This window comes from Amblyomma americanum, chromosome 3 (genome assembly GCF_052857255.1).
Source record: "Amblyomma americanum isolate KBUSLIRL-KWMA chromosome 3, ASM5285725v1, whole genome shotgun sequence".
Lineage (NCBI taxonomy): Eukaryota > Metazoa > Arthropoda > Arachnida > Ixodida > Ixodidae > Amblyomma > Amblyomma americanum.
Window position 1 is genome coordinate 60,781,805 of NC_135499.1, and position 24,847 is coordinate 60,806,651.

General features: G+C 46.7%; 3 pseudogenes across 1 annotated transcript; 1 reads left to right on the forward strand and 2 right to left on the reverse strand.

Moving 5' to 3' along the window:
* Positions 1-2,515: 2,515 nt before the first annotated feature.
* Positions 2,516-4,630, reverse strand: LOC144122995 (uncharacterized; annotated as a pseudogene).
* LOC144123754 (uncharacterized) lies at positions 4,422-9,090 on the reverse strand (annotated as a pseudogene).
* On the forward strand, positions 8,885-23,262 carry LOC144123755 (sterile alpha motif domain-containing protein 3-like; annotated as a pseudogene). Its single transcript, XR_013313137.1, has 9 exons — positions 8,885-9,351; positions 16,298-16,426; positions 17,337-17,422; positions 19,236-19,320; positions 19,543-19,704; positions 20,207-20,417; positions 21,115-21,286; positions 22,115-22,197; positions 22,586-23,262. The product of XR_013313137.1 is annotated as a sterile alpha motif domain-containing protein 3-like (transcript).
* Positions 23,263-24,847: the final 1,585 nt, after the last annotated feature.

Below are 24,847 nucleotides of genomic sequence, written 5' to 3' on the forward strand. Positions count from 1 at the left end.
AGCCAGTAATATCTTAATTGTATCCTTGATAGCGTCCGGGAGAAACCGAGGTGCCCAGCGGTCGGATCGTCATGTAGGGCGTGCAGTACTTCTGGACGCAGCGCCGACGGAACAACAAGACAGTTGGCCCGGACTGGTGAGAAGTTCTTCTTCACGAGTAGGTTGTTTTGAAGCGTGAACGAAGACAATCCACGCTTAAATGCCCTAGGGACAACGTCGGTGTGCCCTTCCAAATACTCGACTAGGGCTTTTAGCTACGGGTCTCCTCGTTGCTGTTCGGCGAAGTGGTTGTTGTTGTTGTTGTTAGCCTATCAAAAGATAGCACATACCCACACTGGGGGATCGGCCAAGAATCGGGTGGCTATTCACCTGAACGCAGTTAACAAAGAGGAAAAGCACGTGGGAGCGCAACACTGGTGAATTTTTCGTCATGAACAGGAAAGGGATGAGTGTTTTGATTTCAAAATTTTAAGAATATTAATAAAGAGAGGGATTAAATATTAATGATTTAATCAAAATGTAATACTTGATAGCAAAGAAAAGGTTCGAACACTTAGCAAGGCAGTCGGTGAGATTCTATCATGAAATTTTGAACAGCGGTGCAAACAGATCTGTGGCTGAACCCAAATGTGGTGGCGCCAAATGATAGCAAGAGCGGGCTGCTCAAACTAAGGCCAAGATGCCGCAAGGGCTCCTCCAGCAACCTTTTTCTCAGTGAGTTGAATCGGCGACAATACAGCCAAAAATGTTCAATAGATTCTGGCTCACGGCAAAATGCACAAAGGGGAGCGCGGAAGTCTTCCGCGCTTATTATTCCAAGGTAGGCGTCGTCATCCTCGTCATCTTGCGGCGGCGGGTCAATGGGGGCGCGTGATAGGCAATCGGCATCTGAGTGCTTTCGTCCGGACTTGTAGGTTACAGTGATGTCGTATTCTTGTAGTCTGCGGCTCCACCGTGCCAGCCGTCCTGAAGGGTCCTTTAAGTTAGCTAGCCAACACAATGCGTGATGGTCGCTGACAACTTTGAATGGCCTGCCATATAGGTAAGGGCGAAATTTCGCTGTGACCCAAACGATGGCGAGGCATTCCTTTTCGGTTGTAGAATAATTGCCTTCCGCTTTTGATAACGATCGACCGGCTAGCGTAAGCAATCACGTGTTCATGTCCATCTTTTCTCTGGTCTAGGACGGCACCGAGGCCTAGGCTACTGGCGTCAGTGTGGATTTCGGTATCGGCGTGCTCGTCGAAGTGCGCAAGTACGGGCGGCGACTGCATGCATCGTTTGAGTTCTTGAAATGCGTCGGCCTGCGGCGTTTCCCACTTGAACTCGATGTCACATTTAGTTAGCTGTGTCAGCGGCTCAGCGATGCGTGATAAGTCCTTGACAAATCGCCTGTAGTAGGCACACATGCCAAGAAATCTACGCACTGCCTTGTCGATGGGCTGCGGGAACTGTGCGATGGCAGCTGTCTTCTGTGGGTCAGGGTGGACTCCAGACTTGCTGATGGTGTGGCCTAGGAACAGAAGCTCATCGTAAGCGAAGCGGCACTTTTCTGGCTTCAGAGTGAGCCCTGATGACTTGATGGCCTCTAGTACTGTGGAAAGTCGCCTAAGGTGATCGTCGAAATTTGCGGCGAAGACAACGACGTCATCCAAGTAAACGAGACAGGTCTGCCACTTCAATCCTGCTAAAACCGTGTCCATCACGCGCTGGAACGTTGCAGGCGCCGAGCACAGTCCAAATGGCATAACCTTGAACTCATAGAGGCCGTCTGGGGTGAAGGCGATCTTTTCGCGATCTTTTTCGTCGACTTCTATTTGCCAATAGCCAGACTTGAGGTCCATCGACGAGAAGTATTTTGCGTTGCAGAGCCGATCCAATGCGTCGTCTATCCGTGGGAGGGGGTATACGTCCTTCTTCGTGATCTTGTTCAGACGATGATAATCGACGCAGAAACGGAGGGTTCCGTCCTTTTTCTTCACCAGGACAACAGGGGATGCCCACGGGCTTTTCGACGGCTGGATGATGTCGTCGCGCAGCATTTCGTCGACTTGTTCTCTTATCGCTTCACGTTCTCGCGGCGAAATTCGGTAAGGGCTCTGGCGGAGTGGTCGAGCGCACTCTTCGGTGATTATGCGATGCTTGGCGACTGGTGTTTGTCGAATCCTCGATGACGTCGAAAAGCAGCCTTTGTATCGTCGGAGCGGACTTCTGAGCTGCTGTTGCTTAATCACGGGGAGACTTGAATTAATGTTGTAGTCTGGTTCGGGAACCATGGTCGTCGGGGTAGATGCGGCGGAATCCGAGAGGACAAACGCATTACTGGTTTCCAGAATTTTCTCGATGTATGCGATCGTCGTGCCCTTGTTGATGTGCTTGAACTCCTGGCTGAAGTTTATCTTCCGACAGCGTTATTGACTTCGACTTCAGGTCGATGATTACGCCGTGTTGGTTCAGGAAGTCCATACCGAGAATGACGTCTCGTGAACACTGTTGGAGGATAACGAAGGTGGCAGGGTAAGTGCGGTCATGAATGGTTATTCTTGCCGTGCAGATTCCAGTCGGCGTGATGAGGTGTCCTCCAGCGGTCCGAATTTGAGGGCCTTCCCATGTGGTCTTAACTTTCTTCAACTGGGCGGCGATGTGTCCACTCATTACGGAGTAATCAGCCCCTGTGTCCACTAAGGCGGTAACTGCGTGGCCGTCGAGAAGCACGTCGAGGTCGGTGGTTCTTTGTCTGGCGTTGCAGTTAGACCTTGGCGCCGGATCACGGCTGCGTCGTGTTGAACTGAAGTTGGAACGTCGCGTCGTCAAGTCGTCTTTCGTCGGTGTATTCTTGGCTTCCTGACTTCGTCGGGACGGCGGCGTGTCGTTATTATGTCGTCGAGGTGGTCTCTGCGTCGTCTTCGTCGGCGGCGGAGGATCTTCGTCAGTTCGACGAACAGCAACCGCACCTCCATCGGTTGCTGCTTTTAGTTTTCCGGATATGGGCTCGCAGAGCGGCCCCGTGCTGGGCCAGCGTATGGACGGCGCTGCGGCGACAGGTAGCGGCCCGGTGACGGCGACCGGGATGGCCGTCGAGGGCTCCACTGAGTAGCGGCGAGGTAGTCCGCGATGTCACGAGGGCGTTCGCCTTTCCGAGGGCGCGGTGCGTCGACGGCGAACCCTCGCAATCCCAGGTCGCGGTATGGGCATCGGCGGTACACATGGCCGGCTTCCCCGCAGTGGTAGCAGAGCGGGCGGTGGTCAGGAGCGCGCCAAACGTGTCTTCCTCGGGTAGCTGCGCTGGTCGACGGGTGGGCGTGTTGGTGGCGGCGGCGGTGGTCGACGGAATTGCGGCGTTACAGGGTCCTGGCGCGGTCGTGGAGGGGGACCTTGACGGCGGGCGACGGCGGCGTAGGTCATCGCTTCTAGCTGGGGCTGCGATGATTGTGGTTGTGCCTCGCGAACTCCCAGCGATCGCTGGACTTCTTCTTTGACAATTTCGACGACTGAGGCCACTTGAGGTTGCGATGAAGGGAAGATCCTTTCAAGCTCCTCTCGTACGACTGCCCTGATGGTCTCGCGCAGGTCGTCGGTGGCCAGTGACTGAACTCCGGCGTAGTTTGTCGAGTTCGTGCGGCGGTTGTATTGTCGGTTCCACATTTCGAGTGTCTTCTCAATGCTGGTGGCCTCGCGAAGGAACTCTTCTACGGTCGTCGGTGGGCTTCGTGTCATTGCGCCGAGAAGTTCCTCCTTTACACCACGCATCAGTAGGCGGACTTTCTTCTCTTCGGACATTTCCTGGTCGGCATGCCGGAACAGACGGCTCATTTGCTCAGTGAAGATTGCGATCGTCTCATTCGGCAGCTGCGTTCTGGTCTCCAGTAGAACTTGGGCTCGCTCTTTACGCAGGACGCTTGTAAATGTTTCCAGGAAGCTGCTTCGGAACAAGTCCCACGTCGTCAAGGTGGCTTCTCGATTCTCGAACCACGTCCTGGCGGCGTCCTCCAATGCGAAATAGACATGTCGCAGCTTGTCGTCGCTTGCCCAGCTGTTAAACGTAGCGACCCTCTCATACGTTTCCAGCCAGCTTTCCGGGTCCTCAAATGTGGAACCGCGGAACGTCGGTGGTTCCCTGGGCTGCTGCAGCACGATGGGGGACGCTGGGGCTGCCATTGGGGTTGCCTCGGCCACAATCTTCTTGGTCTTCTTAGGTAGAAGTCCGTGCTCCGGGGGCAGCTGTTGAAGACGGCGGCTTGCTCGATTGTCCGGGACTACGTTGGTGTTCTCTTTGCGGTCCGGGCATGGATCACGGCTTGTCGGGGGCGTCCGGTACATGAACAAAACAAAAAAGAAGCACCTCCACCAGATGTCACGTGGTGGTGACGTTGAAGAACACAGGAGCAATACTGTGAAAGACAAAACTAACCTTTATTGGGCTAACCTGTGCCCACAAAAGAGGCTACACTTACAGTTCAACGGTAGCGGCGCACACGGTCGGCGATCGTCGAAAATCTGATCTGCGGGTCAAGCGCGTCGGCTGTTGTATAGCAGTCGTCGAATGTTCCAGACTAATCGTTGGGACCCGCGTGCCTTCCACAAAGTTCTACACCATTCGCGTCAGGCGATGAAATCAGATAACATAAGGTTCGTCTACAACAGACAGCGAATAGAACCATTGATGACTTGCCAGAAACTTCGGATAGATGCAGGCGCGTCCCGCGCTGTGCGATAACACTTGTTAGGTGGCGAAACGTGGTCGCCCGATAAAGATAAATGACACGTGTCAATATAAGCTCTCTCTTCCCCTGTATCTTGCTGTGCTCTATGGGGCTGACAGTCCGTGTTAATTGCACTTCTTGGGCATCGATGTATAGTGTGGAAGAATGACATATTACTGCAAATGCAATAAAATAGACCAAGATCAGTAGTGTTTGCAAACCTGCAGACTTATCATGCGGCACTATTGTATAACAATAGAGAGTCGTGCAAATCTATGCATTTACAAACCCCGCGGTAAACACTGGGCGGCTTGCTTGTGAATATTTTTTCCTCTCAGTACCCGCGGCAGCAGTATTTTTATAGCCAGTTTTAGAAACGTCAACCCTGTGCAATTCGATACAGGGCAATTGCTGAGTTCAATATACACTCTGACTTCACGACTTCAAAGGATCTGTACTGGATTATTAGAAAGCAGGATCACAAAACTTGCCGCTCATCACTCCGTCGTCGGCTTGGCCACATTCCGTGCCAACCGACAGCACAGAGCCGTGCGTTCGCCTGCCGCTGCTGCTGCTGCCAATTAAGTGGTCACCGCAGGGGAGGTGAACGGCCTTTTGAAGCGTTCTCCCTAGTGGCGAGTGCTAAAACTGCCTAGTGACGCGGCAGGCCGTCTCTGCGCGGCACGCATTTCGGCAGCAGCCGAAAACGGCGCCGCCAGCCCCCTTTTGCACGGTGCCGTCGCGCTTCCTTTTCTCGGCACTGTCCTGGGCTTATATCCGAATTCCTGGGCCAGATCGGATATTTCTTGTAGAAGCTGGTCCAGCTCGTGGTATTGCTCCTCTGTTCCCGATCTGAGGAGAGCGCCGGTTAGGTTGTGTGATAACGCACGCAACGTATAAGTCACAGGCACAGCGCAAGGCAAAATACGTACATAAACACTTACTTTCGTAGGCTCGCTTTGTCTTGCTGCCGAAAATACCCAAGCAGCAGGTCCAGACGGTCGCGCACTCCGCGGATAAAAAATTTTACACCCTTAAGGGTGCTAAAAAGGTGCTCCGGTAATATGCACCCTTTGGAGCACCTTTATGACACCCTTATTTTACCATATACACCCTCCATCACTGTCTAAAAGGGTGCTGTTCCTCCAAGCACCCTTCATTTTGTGTAGGGTGTAAGAAGGCTACATAAAATGACCATATATTTATATATGCATTGGCTTGTAAGGCTCGTGTGTACCAGAGATATAACTAAGAAAGCGGCAGCCACTGATAAAGAACCAATATTTAACATTAGTTCGAACAGATGTCCATATCTTTACATTTAGTTGGCAGTTTTTTTCACTTGCCTTTCTAAACACAAGTGTTTTTCTCAAGCAGTTTTTAGGATCGTGTAACATATATGCGCACTACCAGTCTGCCAGAATCACTTACGCTGAACAACTCACAAAACATTTTTCCTCGATTACATCTCTTAACTGTTTTGTGATATTTAAGAGCCTTGCATTTATCTTCTGTCATTATTGTAAAAAACAATATAATCTGAGGGCCTCATCTAACAGTACAGATGAAAATTGACGAAATCTATTTCGATAAAAATTATTTTATTCACCAGAAAAGTGAACCATAAGAAGTGGAATCAAGACCAAATGCAACATAATATATACAAACATTCACAGAAAAATTAACACTTTGTAATTGAGGAACATGTGATAATGAAAAAAGTTCAGTAAGTGCAATGCATATGTAGAAGCATGCAGCAGACAATTCAGGATTTCATATGATGAAAGCTTAAAAATTGCTGTCCTAGATTTTCACAATGAAAGTATGAAGGCACCGAATATGGCAGGAAGTTGATAAAAACAATTCAGAAATCAGTAATGCAATGAGTGACATGCATTCAAAACAGTGCGTCCCCTGTGCTCTTGCATGTACATCACTTCTGTGTCAAAGCTGGGCACAGAGGTTAACACTTTATCTTCTTGAGTAGCAGACACAACATAGACGTGAAAGTGCTCATCAAAGTAAATAGTTTCAAGCAGTCTCCCCAACAGTAGCAATACCTTGTTGATGTAAAATATTTCACGGAGTTGAACAAAACTTGGCAGGGAATCATTACGGACATATTCCACAACAACACATCCGGCCTCGTATGTCTACCCATCCATACAAACTGAGCTTACAGTGTATGAATGAGTAGTTTCAAGGTTATGCTCAGAAATGAACTGCTTGATTCTTTCAGGGAGGTTTGCAGAAATGACAGGCAAACATTTGGTTGTGTCTGGCGCTTTTTTGCTGGCCTCCACTGCCAATGAGAAACACTGAAAATATTGGTGCCTTACAGCCAAGCTATAGGCGAGGTTCTTAGAATTGTGTATTCTGCGAGCAATGTCCTTAAAATATTGATGCTTTGCTTCAAATCGCATTGCCCAAAGCCCAGTCAAAGGCCCAAAATTTTCAATGCAAGATGGATAATGAATCATATAGTGCATCTTACAAGGAAAAGTCACGGCTGGAAACAAGGCCTTGAAGTCCAGAAGAAAGAAGTGAATCTTCCTCTGCAAGTAAGCAATCAATGAAACAGAAATTTCTGGGCACATTATTATGTCCACGATTTCGCGGAGAAGCAAGTAGAGATGCCAAATTTCATTGTCCAATGGCACACACTCTCCAACAAAAAGGCTAGGTGGCGAAAGAGGCAGAAATTCTCTGAAGCTGAGCCTTTCATGGTGGCCTTTCCTTGCAAAAACTGCTTTTGGATGGCTTCTGGCTTATTTCGCATTTCCCTTGGATCATACCTCCAATGAGCAATTGATTTGTTCAACTGGTCAAGAGAAAAGAAACCTTGTGAAATTAAAGAAGAAATGATGTGTTTAAGTACAAACGGTATCACACCCTCATGCATAACATTAGGGGGAAAGTGCTGCGTTGGATTGAATCCCTGACTATTGATAGCACACGCTTGCTTAACTCCGTACAGTGGCCCAGTTGGCAGGCCGGCATTCAACATATTTATGTGGTGTTGATGTCCTGCTGGTGTGCGAAGTGAAAAATCACTCTCCAGATATTTGTACGTCATTTCATGGTGAAGTGCCATGCAGAACCTACAAATTCTACCATGACTGAAACTGCTGAAAGCCACCAATCCTATGGGTAGAAAGGTTGTCACCGGTAAAGACAAAGATGGACCCTTTCACACGGCTTTCATTAACAAATACGCCATCACTTTCCAAACTGTGAATATCTTCAAGCAGTGGTGCAAGAATTGCAGCCATGCCATATGTTTTCACATGTTTGTCTTCAACTAAAAGAGCCAAGTGAATGTGCGACAAGGTTGATCGTAAACGTTTGCTGAAATTAAGCAGTGAGAAGTACACTGCCATTATCTTATGCTTTCCTCGTTTGCTGCCCAGAGGGTTGCAGACTTCAAATTCATCACTGTACAGTTGTATGCAAATCTTAGTGTCATCACCAGCAAAGAATGTATGTTCACGAAAAGCCTTTCCATCAAACACAGAGCACAAGTGGGTACTATGTTTCAAGTAACCATTGAAATTGTCTGAAAATGAAGGCTTTTCAAGAAGAATTTGGAGGACTTTGCACAAGGGCACATACTGCATGCTATCAATCTTCCCATTTTTCCTTCCTAGCACCACAGTACGGGGTTCAACAAGTGACAGATGCATTTTCCAGTACATAAACCTGCCATGCCGTGTCAAGACCTGCTCAGTTTCAGGGCTGCATAAGAGCTGTTTAACATTTGCGATCTCTTCTGTGGTGGAGTACCCGTCTTCAATAGCAGATTTAAGAAAAGAAATCACGTCATTTGCTATTTCATCCACGGTCGACTCTGTCAGCCTCCTTCCTTCTTTCCACTTAAGTAGCAGCATTGCCAGTTGCTTCACATATTCACTTCTCTCACTCTGCGCCTTGCCCTGGTCTCCATCCTTTGGGGGCGTTTCTTCAATGTCTTCCAATGGAGCACACTCACTTTGTCCTTGGTCGAGAGGAAGTTGTGGTGCAACCATCGCTGCTGTTTCTCTTTTAATCATTTCAGCATGATTCCTGTATACATGTCTCTTGTATGAAGTGAAGACTTTGAAAGTATTCATGCAGCCATTTAGGCCACACACCCAGTTTGCCTCGTGCCCACGGATTAGCCACAGGTGCCTGAAAAGGCATCTCAAGGAAAACCTCTGGCAACTGCTGATGTTACAAAAAAAAAAGAACTTGCGCGGTTATGTAATAGGCTAGCGCTACCTCTCGCTCCTTCAGAGAAACAGATGGACACATGAACGGACATGTGCACGGCGCTGCGGACGCAGCGGTCGTTATTCGCATCGCTGATCACGTGACGTTCTTCCCGCCCGCGGCGCCCGCGGTTCGCCATTCCGTCCTTGTCGCGCTGAGTGATGCGCTTGGTGGTGACGGACGGTGACAGCGCAAGTTTTTTGTGGTAGAGTGCTTTTGAGCCCCGTCGGACTCTTGCGGCGCAGAAATGCCTCCTGTGCGCGTCATGGTTTCTGCTCCACATGTGAATGCAAGGAGGACGTTCACAATCCGGGAAGGCTCATTTTCATGCTTGACTGAAGCAGTCACGTCATGCCCCGTGTTGGGAGGCATCATCGACCTTTCGGGAGTGAAATTTCAGGTGAGCACCCTTTTATTGGGACCGCGCTTTATCACATACTTGCGAGTATGCTTGCTAGTATGCTAACCCCAAAGAGCATATGCGAGTATGCTTGCCCTTTACGTGTTATAATGGTTTTTCACGGACACACGTGCGCGAGAGAGTTCGCGACGGCTCTCAACAGATAGACCAGTGGATGCGCACGACACTTTAACACGGCCAAATTACTGTCGCAGCGTGGTGAACCTGTTGCTTTATTCGATGTGGATAGGATAGGATAGGAAAACTTTTAATATCCAACAGAAAGAGGGTAGCCAGAGGGCTACCCGCGTAGACGACGGCCGAAAGGTCTTGACTCTCGGCGGCGGCTTCGGCCAGTCGGACGAGTTGTAACTGAGTCGCCGGGTCGGAGCTCAGTAGTAAGGTCTCCCATTGATCTTTTGTGTTAATACCTCGTCCCTCCCGGGGAGCATGAGGACATTCCCATAGTATGTGGTCCAAGGTGGCCCTAAGTTCGCAATTCGCGCATTTTTCTGAAAATTGCCCTGGGTACATAAGACTCCAGAGGGCCGGGTTTGGAAATGTGTAAGTTTGTAACCGGCGCCAGTTGATGGCTTGGTATCTGGACAAGGATCTATCCGCTGGAGGAAGTCTAGCTCGTTGCAAACGATCGTGTTGTGTTATTTCTCTGTAGGTCACCATGCGATCCCTGTCTGTAAAGACCACCTCGCTCGGGTCCGCCCGGAAAGAAAAGCCTCGGGCGAACTCGTGGGCCGTCTCATTACCAGGCAGGGATGCATGTGCTGGTGTCCAGACTAGCGTAATTTTCCGGTCTATTACATGACGGCTTAGAATTGTATTCGTTAGAGGGGAGACCCGGCCCCTGCTGAAATTTAGTATGGCAACTTTGGAATCACTGATGATGTATCTCGCTTTTGTGCCTACACAAGCCAGTGCTATGGCAGCTTCCTCTGCAGTCTCTGGGTTACCCGAGAGTATGGAGGCACTGATTTTGAGGAGTCGTTTATTATTGACGACCGCGACGGTCATCGTGTTCTTACCATACTCAACGGCATCCACGTAGACCACGTCCTCGTCTTTGTAGGACCGGAAGCGTTTCTCTAGCGCCTCTGCCCGCTTGGCCCGGCGCACTGAGTGATGAATAGGATGCATATTCCTGGGTAATGGGGGTACAACTATATTGTCTCGAATTTTTCCGAGCATGTCAACTTTGGCGGTTGTTCTGTTATCTCGGCTAAGATTGAGTTTTTCTAGAATGGCCCTGCCGGTTGTGGTCCCGGCTAAGCGTTCGATTTGGGACGTTCTCACTGCTTCCGCAATTTCTTCCAGGGTATTATGCATTCCCAGCTCTAGGAGGCGGTGAGTGGATGTACGGATGGGCAATCCTAGAGCTTGTTTCGTGCATCGCCTGATAATTCCATTTATCTTTTCCTTTTCTGAAACTTTAAGATCAAGGAAGGGGGCAGCATACGAGATACGGCTTACTACGAACGCCTGTACCAGCCGTAGGAGATTCTGCTCTTTCATGCCGTGTCTTCTGTTGGCAATCCGCTGTATGAGCCGCATAGTTTGTTGCGCGCAGTTTTCCATCTTAGTTATTGCATCACCGTTATACCCGTTGCTTTGTATAATCATTCCTAAAATTCAGATTTTTTCAACATGAGGAATCTCCGCCCCTTGAGTTTGTAATTTGATGTTAGGGATGGTTCTAGTTTGTCTTTGATGCAGAGGTCTATAAAAAAGAAGTTCAGACTTCTGCGGCGAGCATTGCAAGCCCCTACGGCTGACATAGTTTTCGACCTCATTTATGTCCTTCTGTAGCGTACTTTCGATGTGCGCGTCGTGGCCACGGGTCATCCACATGGTGATATCGTCCGCATACATGCAGAAATTCAAGCCATCTATCCCCTCCAGTCTCGTCGGGAGCCGTATCATGGCCACGTTGAAGAGAATAGGGGAAAGTACCGAACCCTGAGGGGTGCCTATGCTGCCCAAGTGTATGTCTTGAGACTGACTTTCACCAAAGTGGATGCGCGCTATCCTGTCCGAAAGGAAATTGGCAATGTAGTTGTATGTGCGCTCCCCGACGTTTAAAAGAGCCAGGTTTTTTAGTATCGCCTCGTGTTTTACATTATCGAAAGCTTTAGTGAGATCAAGTCCCACTATTACTTTCGCATCCAGCGACTTAGTGTCTAATATGTCATGTGTGAGCTGTATCATGACATCTTGCAAGGACAAATGCGATCTAAAACCTATCATCGAATGGGGGTATAAGTCGTTGTCTTCCATGAAATTGTTTAGTCGCGTTTGTATGACATGTTCCATCAGTTTTCCAACGCAAGAGGTGAGGGATATAGGCCTTAGATTTTCTAGATTGAGCGGTTTCCCTGGCTTAGGTATGAAAATTACCTTAGCGGTTTTCCATTGTTGGGGAATCTCACCCTTCTCTCAGCATTCTTGCATGAAATTGGTCAGCGCCGTTATAGATTTGTCATCTAGGTTTCTAAGCATTTTGTTGGTTACACCATCGGGTCCGGGGGCTGATTTGGTTTTCAGTTTTAGTATTTCTGCTCGAACCTCGAATTCGTGAATAGGGGCGTCTAGTTCGCTGTTGGATTTACCCTCATAGCGCGGTAAGGTAGTTTTGGTGGCGGAGCCTATATATCGACAACGAATTGCATCGAGGAGTTCCTGCTCCGAACCTTCAAATTTATAACCTAATTTCTGTAAATTTTGTCGCTGTGTTAATTTGCTACCTTCTGGATCGAGGAGGTGCCGAAGGAGGTTCCATGTTTTGGCGAGGCCGATATTGCCCTCAAGCTGGTCGCACATTGTTTCCCAGTTCTGATCGCAGAGTCTAAGTGCATATGCCTCAATCGCTTTGTTGTGGCGCGCTAGGCGTCTTCTGAGATTGCGATTCCACTTTTGTCTCTTTAATCGCTTTTCCATACTAGCTTTGGCCTCCCACATATGAAGAAGGCGGCTGTCTAGTACTTCAAGTTCCGCGTTGTCGTCGAGCGTTTTAGTCGCATTCTTGGCATCCCTGCGGAGTTCCTCCGCACATTGTTCTATGTTTGTGATTTCTGCCTTTCTCCCGTCCTGGTTACGAGCGTCGCGGAAAGCGTCCCATTCGATAATATGCGGGGAGCGCGTTTGGCGCTTGGCAGGGCCAACGTCAGTTTCCGTGACAAGTATGTAATGGTCACTGCCTAGGTTTAGCAAGGAGTTGGACCAATTAGCTGTACCCGCATTCTTCACCAGGGTGAGGTCTGGGGACGTGTCAGCGCACACGCTGTTACCCATTCTTGTGGGGGTAAGAGGATCCGTGAGCAGGGTGAAGCCCATTTGCTTTATGTCTAGCCATAGCTCTCTCCCCTTCGTACAGGGCCGCGGGTAGCCCCACGCAGGGTGGTGGGCATTGAAGTCACCTAGAATAACCAGTGCGTGCTTGTTGCCGATACGCATCACTTTCCTGAAGAGGGAGTCGAATTTAACTTTCTTTTGACTTGGAGTGCTACAAATATTCAGAATGAAAAGACTGCGTTGAGTCTTTGTGGCCGGAATACGTTCGACGAGGACGTGCTCTATGTGGCGGATGCCCGTGTCATGTTCAATGGCCGTAATGTTCCTTCTAACGAATGTGGTAACATTAGGTTTGTTGCCTATGGCGTTAAAAGCTTGATAACGAATTAATTTTGACGCGCCTCCAGTCTCCTGGAGGGCGATAACCTCTGGGTGGACCTTCAGAGACGCAAGGAGCTGCTGGAGGATCGGCCTTTTCCGCCGATACCCCCGGCAGTTCCATTGCCACAGCAAGTAGTTGTTATTCTTTGTGTATATGGCCATGTTGAATTTGCTGAATGGTATGTTCCACAGTTTGCTGCCATATATTGATGGCTAAGAGCTCATTCCTGTGTCCTTGTGTTACGTCTGTGAGTCCCTGTATTGCGGAGAGAATCGACTGAATTTGGTTTTGCATGTTAGTTTCCAATGCCTGAAATTGCGCTTGTATTTTGGTATCCAGGGCCTGAATCTGGGTCTGAATGTTGGTCTCCAGTTTATGGCAGACTTCCTCCAGCGTAAGTTCGGGTTGTGCGCCCTCCAACGATTTTCTCTTGCTGGGTGATAGTAGGGCTTTCTCCACCACCATCGTACTCTCCTGGGTATTATGTGGAGGTTTTTCGGCTTCCTGTCGTTTCTTATCTATCTGGATCTTAAGCGGCAGCTGCTTCCTAAGTTCCGCGTTTTCATTTTGAAGGGCCGTAACCGCCCCGGTTAATTTTTCGACCATGCGTTTAAGTTGTAAGATGTCCTCAGACCCACCGGGTGGATGAGTATGGGAGACCTTATCTACAAAGCTCACCCTCTTGTGGTCATCCGGCACGTTGGTCTTGTCCGTGGGTGGCGTTGACCCTTGCTGATGACACTCAGAGCGTCCCTCGATTTTGGGCCGGGCTCCGATGTTCTATTTGTTGCCAGTGTTGTCCCGCCCCCTGGAAGCGGAGCGCTTGCGAGAGCTGGAGTGGCCCCTGGAGCTGGAACGACCCCGGGAACTGGAACGACCCTGGGAGCTGGAAGGGCCCTTGCAGCTGAGGCGGTCCCGGGAACCCGAGCGACCTCGGGAGTTGGAGCGTCCCGTGGACTGGCCGTGACCACCAGAGCCTGTCCCCGACACCAGGCGCGGGAAGGAGTCCTGTCGCATGTGAAATCCCCCTTCTGCCCTGGTTCTTGGTCTGCTCTGTCTTCCAGATGCGTTGTTCTCGCTGTCTGTTGTTGCCTTGCTCTCATTGTCTTGCGTTCGTTCCTTCCACTGTCGCTTCTTAATTATGTGCGGGGTTCTGTACAGTTCCCGGCACTTCCTATCTCCGAGTATGTGCCCTTTCCCACATAGGGCACACTTTGGGTCACAAGTATGTTCCCGACACTTCCCGGCACTTAATGTTGTCTGGGTTCGGGCATACGTCGGCTCGTTGTCCGGGTTGGCCACATGTCACACAGACCTGATATTTTTTCTTTTAGAGATGGCAGCGTAGCGGCATACCTCCATAATAAATCCAGTGCGGCACTGTCTCATCTTCAAAGAGTAACAACACGCTGCGAGACTCACGGCCAAGTCGCCTGACTCCCATCACCTCCGGGTTACGCGAGCACTTCAATATATCTTGAATGAATTCCACGGTGTGCGAGACCGGAATTCCATGTATAACTCCTTTCCCACAGCCGTCCAGAGTAGCCAGGTAGACGAACGCGTCAACGCGTCCCTTTGGCGTTGGAATGGAGCCGATTTTCAGGTACTTTTGCATCCTCTCCTGGCTGTCAGTGCCTATGAGAATCGAGTTTTGCTTGTGGTTGACGAGCACGATATCTTCCTTAACTTCCGCCGGTTTAAAACCTGCCGCTATCTTCACCGCGTCCGCCACTGTTGCGTCAGTGCGTTCCATGATCAGTTTGAGACCCCCTTTCGGTCTGAACACTATTTTATGAAGCTCGGGGGAGAGGCGCGGCTGCTGCGTGTCAACAGATTGCCTCGCCAGCTTCCTTCCCTCTCTCTTTATCACCATTATGTGCGCTGAAGCTTTGTCTGGCCTCCCATCTCGGGTCGGGTCGCCAGCTTGCTCTCCCTCCCCTGTCTTCGAGAGGGCCTTGACTTTGGAATAATTAACCTTAAACCAACCTACTTGAGAGTGGAGCTCTTCAGGCTGGATACTCTCTCCTTTCACAGTTACTTCCATGCGAGACATGGCGCAGCTGAGTTACACCGCGACAAGCCAGCCTGTGCGTCCGCTCGGCGGGCGGCTCGAAGAGCCGCTCACCAGGTTAGGCTTAGCAGCCTGGCCGGGTGGCGTGAGTCCAAAAGTCTGTAGAAATTGCAAAAGAGGGCTGCACTTGCCGAAAGAGTGGTATCCCGGTGGTCGCGAAGACTTCCGGCGTTGAAATAGCTCAGTAGTTTGCGAGCACAAACGACAAAACCGACGAAAACATCGAAAATTTGCGGAGCGCACATAGGATGCGTCCACTCTCCTCGACGCCGGCGTCCGAGTCCCATTCGATGTGGATTTCGCGGCACTTGCGCAGCGCGCCCGCTTCTAATGTTTTGGATTTGGGTATTTCATTGTTTCTGAGCGTACAGGTTAAAGCGTGCTGTAGTGTCTCGTTCCTCAGCCCATTTCTAAAGTTCCGTATTTAGGTGTTTTAATTGCTTGTGAGCGTGCAGATTATAGCGCGCTGTGGTGTCTCGGTCCTCATCGCCCCAGCTCTCTTCTGAAGTTTCGGATTAGGGTATTTATGTGCTTGTGCGCATGCAGATTAACGCGTGCTGCTGCGGCTCTTGCCTCTCTCAGCGTCTTCGTCCGATTCTAAAGTTTCGGATGGTATTTCAGTGTTTGGGAGCGCGCAGATTAACACCTGCTGCGGCGCCTCCTCCCTCTCTCAGCGCGGCTTTAACAGTTTGGGAGTTGGGTACTAGAAAGCGTTTCGGCTGGTTACTAGGTGTTGCGGTTGTTGGTGAAGCTTCTTCAAAGAAAGTAGGCAGGCCCCAATGTTGCCTGGTATTATACGTACACGTATCTCAAAATTCTTTCACTCAGTATATCAGAACATCAACACACCTACGCAGCTGCGCCGAAATTTCGCACTAGGGAGAATCGTAATCATCCTGCAAACTTTTTCCAACTCGCAGCGCTTCGTGGAGGTGCAGCTCGGAGATTATTAGGCGACGCCGTCGCTATACTAAGCTGCATCGCGGGACATGAGCGATTGCCGCTATAGTGCGGCTGGCCGTGAAGTACAAAGGACATATTCTTCGGCGTCTTTTTGCTTCCTGGGCATTCCTGCGGGTTGTGCAAAGCTTGGAGTCCACCACTTTGACGTCATGAAATCACATTTTGTGGCTGCTGAATATGTACAAACACCAGTTGGCGTAATCTTTACTGGAATTTTTTCGTAGATTTTGGATGGCCATTTTCAAGAATATGTTGACCTGGCAGCGGGTGATGAAATTCCTGACATGGCTAAAGTCACTCTACTAATTAATGATACTCAAGCCCCGGGTCATCCACCTGAGCCACCGCCTTTGGTATGTGACTAACAGCAAGTACCTGAATGTCATTGTGCAATATATTACACCACTTTATACTTGCTCATTTCTCAGTCCGTACAATTTGCTTATTGAAATTAACAAAATTTCTAATGAAGTGCATTATACAGGGAAATATTGAGTGCATCATCGTATTTAAAAAAAAGTGAATTTTATACTTATGTGGTGATCATTGGTATAGCTTGGGTGTATTGGCTTTCATATTTTTGTAGCGATAGCTACTTTACGGTGGCATTTTGAGCCTTCAGCGGGGAGGCGCCGTGGCGGTGGCGGCGCCACCACCCCGTGGCTGTGTCGCCACGCTGTCACGTGGTTCGTTGCGTGGTTGGTCACGTGACCAAGTTCCACTCAGCCAGCTGTCGCTATCGCGTCACCCCAAGTTTAACCACAGCTAAACCACCATCAATTTTGTAGTGATAGCTACATTACGGTAGCATTTCGAGCCTTCAGCATGGCGGCGCCGCCACGCTGTCACGTGGTGCGGAGTAGCTGCCGGCGGAGCGGCGCCGTGGCTGGTCACGTGACCAAGTTCCACTCAGCCAGCTGTAGCTATCGCGTCATTCCAGGTTTAACTAGAGCTAAACACCGCCATTTTTTTGTTTTTTCTGTCCACAAGCATTTAGGATGCCTATTTATTGTTTACATTTTCTTTACGCATTTTTAAAATTAGTGATTGAAAGCACTGTCTGACCAAAATGCTTTTTGCTTCAAAAGCGAAAGTCAGAACTTGGGTTGCCAGTTTCATAGTAAATGCATATATCAAAAATAGCTGTTGTCATTACATGTTTGCAGTTATTTGTTGCTTGTTACTTGTATTTATTGCTGAAAAATCGGGAAGCATTATCAGTCATATTGTAATAGTAATATCATTTCTCATTGCTTGCTTCAGAACACAGTGCTTGAGATGGAACACGATATGCCTGTTCACACTAACATTGGAGCTGAACCAATGCAAGAACCTGTGCACTTTGATCTGTAAGTTTTCTTGATGCTTGAACTAAAATGCATGGGGTCATTATGCTGCTCAGCTTTATCTAACTACCTTTTCTAATATGTGACTGTTGTACTTGCACTAATGAGAATATTTGTGTTTAAAAAATTATTTAGGTTTACCTATTGCCAATAATGCCAATTATAAATGCCTCAATAAATTCATCTTGAATGCAATTTAGCTATTTTGGCTGTTTAAAGCACCAGTTGAATGAACAGAAATGATAAGTCCAGATATGCATATTGAACTCTAAAAACTAAAGGGTCTTCCCTGTCAGAGTACAACAGGAAAATTTTCGTGCCAGTGCTGTAGGAAAAGGAGAGCAGTAGAAAAAAATCGGGCCGCTGCGTGTGCCGCTTTCTTTCATATAAACATGTGAAGTTGTGATGTCAATTTATTAGGGAAGAAAAAAATATCGGCAGTTAAATAACCTTGTAATATGAAAATGATACACTAACCAGCTGCTGAAAGTGCTGGGTTTCTGCCATAAAGTATTTGCTTGTTGAAGCCCCTTATCGGGGCTTCCAATCCTCCCTCCTCCTCTAATCCTCGGCACATCTGAATTCTGGTCTCTGCTACATTTTCTGGATTGCTAGACAACTTTGAATGGATTCCATTTTATGCTGTCTTCCTGCCACTTTTTTTCTGTTGGATTCATTTTTATAAAGTGAATAGACTTTCTAAGATTACTGGAAACAAATACAAAGGGTTAAATTAAATCATATTTTAGGTTGCCATTTCCAGACAACAATGGAAAAGCCTTTGAATTGCCCAGCTTCGGTGGACTTCATGATTTAATCATGTCTGGCAAGCCGCTGACTTCATCTGTGCAGAGAAAGATTGTGGATCTTCTATTCCATGCTATGCTAAAGTACACAGTTATAGTTAAGGAAGCATGACTTATTGTTGCATCTGTGGGGCCCATAGAGTACCATGAGTATGTAAAACGCTATACATTTTTCCATTCCAGACTTGTCATACTGGCATTTCTGTTTCAGTGTGCAGTGTTAACCTCATTTTGCGCATTTCATTTTCTCAACTCATGGAGCCTCTAATCAAAGTAGCCAAAGTGAATATATATAGTGGATAAACTTCCACGTTATTAAATGTTTATGCAGTAAACCCTTGCAATTTAAAGTACCTTTTGAAGATTCAGAAAAATCGTGCTTAGAGCATTGTCTTGGCCACCCTTATATGGTGTCATATACCGTTACTTTAGACACATGATGAATAGCGCCAGTTAATTGGGTTGCATTTTGCTACAGGGAGCAAATCCCAATTTACATGAATTAAGCTACACATTTAGCATAATGCCCACATAGTACCGAATTTAAAAAGGTTGTGCTGGAAACATCAGTGGCTACTTTGGTTATTGGGGTTTAAGGTCCCAAAGCAACTGAGGCTGTGAGAGACGCTGTATTCGAGGAGTCTGGAAATTTCGACCACCTGGCATTTTAACATGCACCGACATTGCACAGTACACAAAGGCCTCGCTTTTTGCTTCTATTGAAAGGCAGCCGCCGCGGCCGGGATCGAACCCCCGTCTTTGGGGTTAGCAGTCAAGTGCCTTACCGCTGAGCCGCCGCGACGGGTTACATTTTAACAGTCTTTGGCAAACTTTTCATTGCATGCTCTGCCACCATGGTAGTCATTCTGATTTTCCTTGGTATTCCAGTTAACAATAAAACGGCCATATTCTAATAAATTTGTGCTTAAAACATTCCTTGTAATGTTTCTTAGAACCATGTTATGTTAATGTTTCATTCGTCTTTAAAAATAGCATTGCTTTCTGTACAGGGTGCCTACGAGGGACTTCTATGCTAGAGTTACACATCTCCTTCAGAAGTACCCACAACTGACGGACGTCGTGGGAACTGGATCAGTAAACTCCCTTTGAGTGTTTCAGTGTTACAAAATATGATGTAGCTCCTTTTTGTATTATGTGCTTTGTTGGCATGCCAATTTGCCTTGAATAATTTTAAGCTTACAGTGATTTCTTGTGCACGTTAGAGGTTCAGTCGAGTGCTTTCAATTCTGAGTTATTTTGAACTGTGTATACTGAACAGTGCTGCTTTGTATTTATTTTGTCCTGTTTCTTTTAAAGGATTCCTGGAAAGTTTCATTGCGGTATAAGTTTAAGAATCAGTGACGACGGCTTTCAGATGATCCACTAGTAGCTGAAAACAAGAGAAAATTTGGTTCACAAAGAAAACAGGCTCAAGGCTTCGGTTCAACCGAATTGAAGAGGCACACAAGACCAAAGCTAGTGAGAAACCTTTCGAGTTATAATCCTGTGACTTGAGCATTATTTACCAGGATTATTTGCCTTGCATCCTGGAAGTATACATGCAGTTGCACTCGGTCATATTCGTAATGAACTAATTGTGTATGCTTCCTAAATACTTTTCTTCTTTTCCTGCATGCACTTTATCATGTGTCATTCATAACAATTTTAAACTTATGCCATTTTCTACTAGTATGCACCGATGAAGGTAAACTTCAAGCTTTTCCTGTTCTAAACATTCATACTCTACAGGAGGTGTGAAAACATTGTTATGATTTGTTTTGCAATTTCACAAGCTGGAAAGCAAATCAAGACCACTTGTGCGAATCCGAGAATGCAACATTTTGAATCAAATCATAGTAGCAGATGTAGCTGCATGAAACATACATTACAGGTCAGCATTTAAAGGGTGTATTAGGAGTAGGCATCCAGAGGTCCAGAAGAACCTTTTTCATTGTTTAGAAGCTTGTCTGAAATATTCCAGGATATAAAGCATACAGCCATTTTGGGAGAAGATGACACCGCCTTGGCAGCTCGAAGAATGGCTTTTAGCTGAGCCAAAGAAAGGAGATCCTGATGAAAGTGGCATACGAGAGAGAATGACTCTGACTGCAAAGAGCAGGCTGCAAAGTATCAGAACGATGAAAATTGAAGATGTGAAAAAGCTGTACCCATATATGATGCAGCCAGAGAGGGTAAGTGATGGGCCTAATCTTTTTCTTTGCTTATGCATGAAGGATACCTAAAATACATATTTGTAGCTCAAAATGTTTCGTCACATGCCCTAACTACTCACGAGACGGTGCCATCAGATAGAATTAGTAATTAAGGTGAATTAGAGTGGGAAAAGATAGTTTTGCATGAAAGGTACAAGAACATTACTAGAATCATTGGTAATCTGACTGGTTTTCATTATTTGCTGGCATGTTTAGCCTTTATTGACAAGACTTTATACTGACTCTATTTTTACTGGCTTAGGTTCACAGAAGGTGAAGAGCTGCATTATCTGCAAGAGCTAGGTTTTAACTGCATTAGTTCAAGAAACAGACTTCATAGCTAATCTACCAATGATGTAATGAATGGCATGATTTTCCCACAAAAACACTACATAATATTATAGAGAAGGGGCTGGAAGCTGGAATTCTTTGAAGGGCACAGAGCATATGAGCAAGTGGTAAGGGGAAAACTCGGGCACTAGCCAACAGTTCAGCAAGAGGGCTTAGCAAGTCGAGTCCTCTTTCCGAACTGTTGGCTAGTGCCTGTTGTTTCTTTGCTTTATTTTTGTTCCTTAAGAACATTTTGTTTTCCATAATTACGTTTGATATTTCTTAATAGTGCTGTGAAGTAATAAACTTAAAACCAATATGCATGAACTCATTTTCTCTCATGTAGTTCATTGAGGACTTCAAACGGCTTATAAGGTTGGATGTGACTGATTGCATCAGCCGTGGCATTGACGCTACAGTTGCTCTTGGACGACAGGAGGCTGTTGCTTGCAGTGAGCCGATACTACAGCTTTTGCAAGAGACATTACCAATGGACCCAGCACGACGCAGGACACGACGTACGTGCTGAATTTAAAATCAAGTATAAAATTAATTTCAACTACATGTGCAGAATATCCTTTTTGTGCTTTATTTTTTTTCACTTATAGGATGAAAGCAGAAGTGACATCCAAGTGGCTTAAAGTACTTTTTTTCATGTTTAGATTATTACATATATTATAATAACTGGTGCCCTAAAAATATTTTCGATGTAATTGCCTCACAAATATAGAATTGGTGATATGACTTGTTCAGAAGCATATATAAAAACATTTTTAAATCCAATAAATTCGACTTTGCAGATATTTATGCAAATGTAAATGCTGCAAACTTGTATGCTATTCTGAGTGTCTTGCAGGATGACGTTATTTCAAAAATGTCTGCCAAATATTTTGCACGATTTTTGTGCTACGTTTTTTGGAGTGAATGTGGCCCTAGTTGCAAGACAAGCTCAAAGAGAACTTTCTTGTTAAAAACAGCCTGTGATAGCATTTATTGCAGTGACATAGGTTTCTGTAAAAGAAATGAACTAGTCAAGTGCAAAGTGTATGCTATCTAATGTTGTGTGGATTTCATGTCACTTGTCAAATACTTGTCAAATACTAGAGGAAGCCAACAGCCACTGACCCCAGGAAAAGCATAGGAAATGTTTTTATTTTTTGCATTGGTTGTCAGTGTGAAATAGTAATATAATCATCGAGATAAATATTTAGAAACTAGAAGAAACAAATATGTGTCACCAGTAGGATCCGAAATGTGGGAAAGGCAAACTGTGTCATGGCATTGTTTTTCTTTTTCGAGTTGGTATTGCAGCTGGATGGTATATTTGATCATACTTTTTTTTTCAGACCTTTCTCTCGCAGCCTTGAAGATAATAGCCCTGAATGTCAAAGAACCAAAAGCTTTTCATGATATGTTTGTGCAAGAAGGTGTAAGTACTGACAACTTTATATTTTTAGGATTACTTTCCAGTCGGGGAATTCCACTTGTGAATACAACTTAAGCATTCTTTTTTAGAGAAAATGGCACCAGTTGCATTTTTACTGCTTCGAATCCAACATCTCTGTTATCGATGCAAACAAAGATGATGCCTTTATTTTGGTTTTTAAGAGCAGTTCTTAAAGATGAATATGCATACATCCAAATAATGACCATTGTGTATTTATTTTGAAAGTATCAGATAAATCCTGTTATGGCGTATGATATCTTAATGGTATAAAATATTGCATTATGGATGATGCAAGCTTTAAAGTAGCCAGACACCTAGTACAAACTGCTGCATTTAGCCACCTAAATTGTAAGCTTGTTTCTTACTGCAGGGTCAAGATATGCCAATCACACCTTGTGTACTGTAGTCTCGAGAGTCCATTGAAGATGCAGACTACTTTTAACTCGTCGTGGAACGCAAGCGCCTGTTTTCTACGTGCAATGCAGAAGAAGGACTAATTGTGTTGCTTGGAGCCTACTGGCTGTTCAACCTGTGTTATTCCAGTGATGCATTTAACACGGTAGTTGTCTTGGAGCGCCTGTACCTAAAGATGAACGTGACAACACCCCGAACAGTTGTCACGAAGTTTTTAAACAAAGTTGTGAAAAAGCATTCAGTGGTAAATGCTGACTTCCAAGAAGCTTAATGCAAGGAACAGAAACCAAGTGCTAGTTTCTTTGGCATCATCTAAGAGGGTCAGCCAACTCAGCTGTTTGGTGTTAATAATTTTTTTGCGGGTGCTACAAGTGCCCTGTTTCAGTGGCACATTTTATAGCTGCTTTATAAACTCAGCGCTACATCTATTTCTGCACAGTGGCTGAGCAACTCGGTATAAAGCTTGAGAGACTATAGTATCCGCAAGCATGCTTTTGGAGTGCAGGCTTGGGATGTGTCATGTTTCTGTAGATATCAAATATTGTTCCATGTTGTTCTGTGAGAAACATTCTTCATATTCACCCATTTATACAATGCAGTAAGCAGGATGTTGCTGCAAGCCGACTTGGGAGTAAGGTGCGGAGGATGTCTGGATAATGGTCTTGCCTGTGGAATAAAAGTAGGTTGCATTTTCCACTCATATGGTTCTTTTATGTGTGCTTTTTTCATTTGTAACTAATTTCTTTGCAACACTACACAGTTCCATATACTGTGCCAGTTCCTAGCTTTTGCTTTGCGAAAGTCTTATGGAGTCGCTCGTTAAGCACAAATTTGGAATTGTCACAGGAACACACCTGCCGTATGGGAAACACCCTACCTTGAAGGGTGCAGGTTCAGCACCCCTAGCAAAAGGGTGTGGTCCCAGCACCCCAATTAGAAGGGTGCAGATGCAACACCCCAGCCAAAGGGGTGTTAATATACACATCCCTAGGGTGCTCCCCATGCGACAAGCCATTTACACCCTTAGGGGTGTAAATTTTTTTACTGTGGAGGGTGATGTCGCGCCCCACTGCATCGGCCACGTTTCGGCGCACTTCGTCCCAAACGCAAGGGTTGGTGAACGGATTTGCTGCAACTACCTCGCGCAAAAGGCATATATCTTCATCTACGCGAAACCTTTTCCTAGGTTTCCGGTTGGATACGCCAATGCGTACCGCGGAGACCGAGGCTACAGTGAAGAATACTATTCTAGTACTATTGTAGTTCACTATAGACAAGCGTCAGGCCGTGACGTCAAAGAGATGCGGCGGCGCTGGCGTCAGCAGTGACTTTCGTTGTGTAGGCAAAAAGCGGGACCTTCCGCATTAGGTGCGCCACGCTTGCGTGTTTTTGGGCACAATTCACGACGTGCCGACAAATTGTGGTGCGGTTGGTTCAGCCGCAATGCAGAAGAAAGGAAGCGGCATAAGTTTCCACGAGTTTATTGCAGTCAGATAGGCGCGAAAGCGACGGGCAGGGGCTGAGGAGCAAGACAAGTTCGGCGACGGATCGGCTTCGCGGATAAATATTACAGCCGAGCTCGTGGGTTATTACGCCGAGCTCATTTCACCCCTTGGGTTATTACATTGCGTTTCTGCATTCAAACCTAATACGTTGGTTCGTGTCTCTGACTTCGCATCGTTGTTGTTCGGTCGCGTGAACTGTGCAAAAATCAAGTAACGCATGTAACTCGCTCTCATTCTGTCGTGCTCTCAGCATAAGTTTAGGCGCGATATTCCGTGTGCTTGGGATCGTAAGTTGAACTCGGGGGGCCTTTTTCAGATGCTTATCACCCGGACAACGTCCCGAACATCACTTCGCGCAAAAGTAAAGACAAAAATTAAGCTGCCGCCAGTCGCCTTAATTCGGCGTCCACACCGTGCCGCGCTGGAAGAAGCACCGGACTCGGGCAGTAGCACGCACGACGGTTTTTTTCTCTGTATTCGTTTTCGCGAATTTCAACAAGTGTGTCGTTTCAACGCCGGTCCAACGACGCTATAGGATCTCGACAATGTCGCGCAGAGTTATTTCCCAACTTAATTGAATTTTCACATTGTAGGTCGATCAGAACCTGGCAAACACAGCAAATTTCGCGCCAAAAGCCACGCAATCAAGCAGAATGCGCACACATTAATAAATTCTAAAATAAGAAGCAAAATTTTGTAGCTTAGCAGAGTGA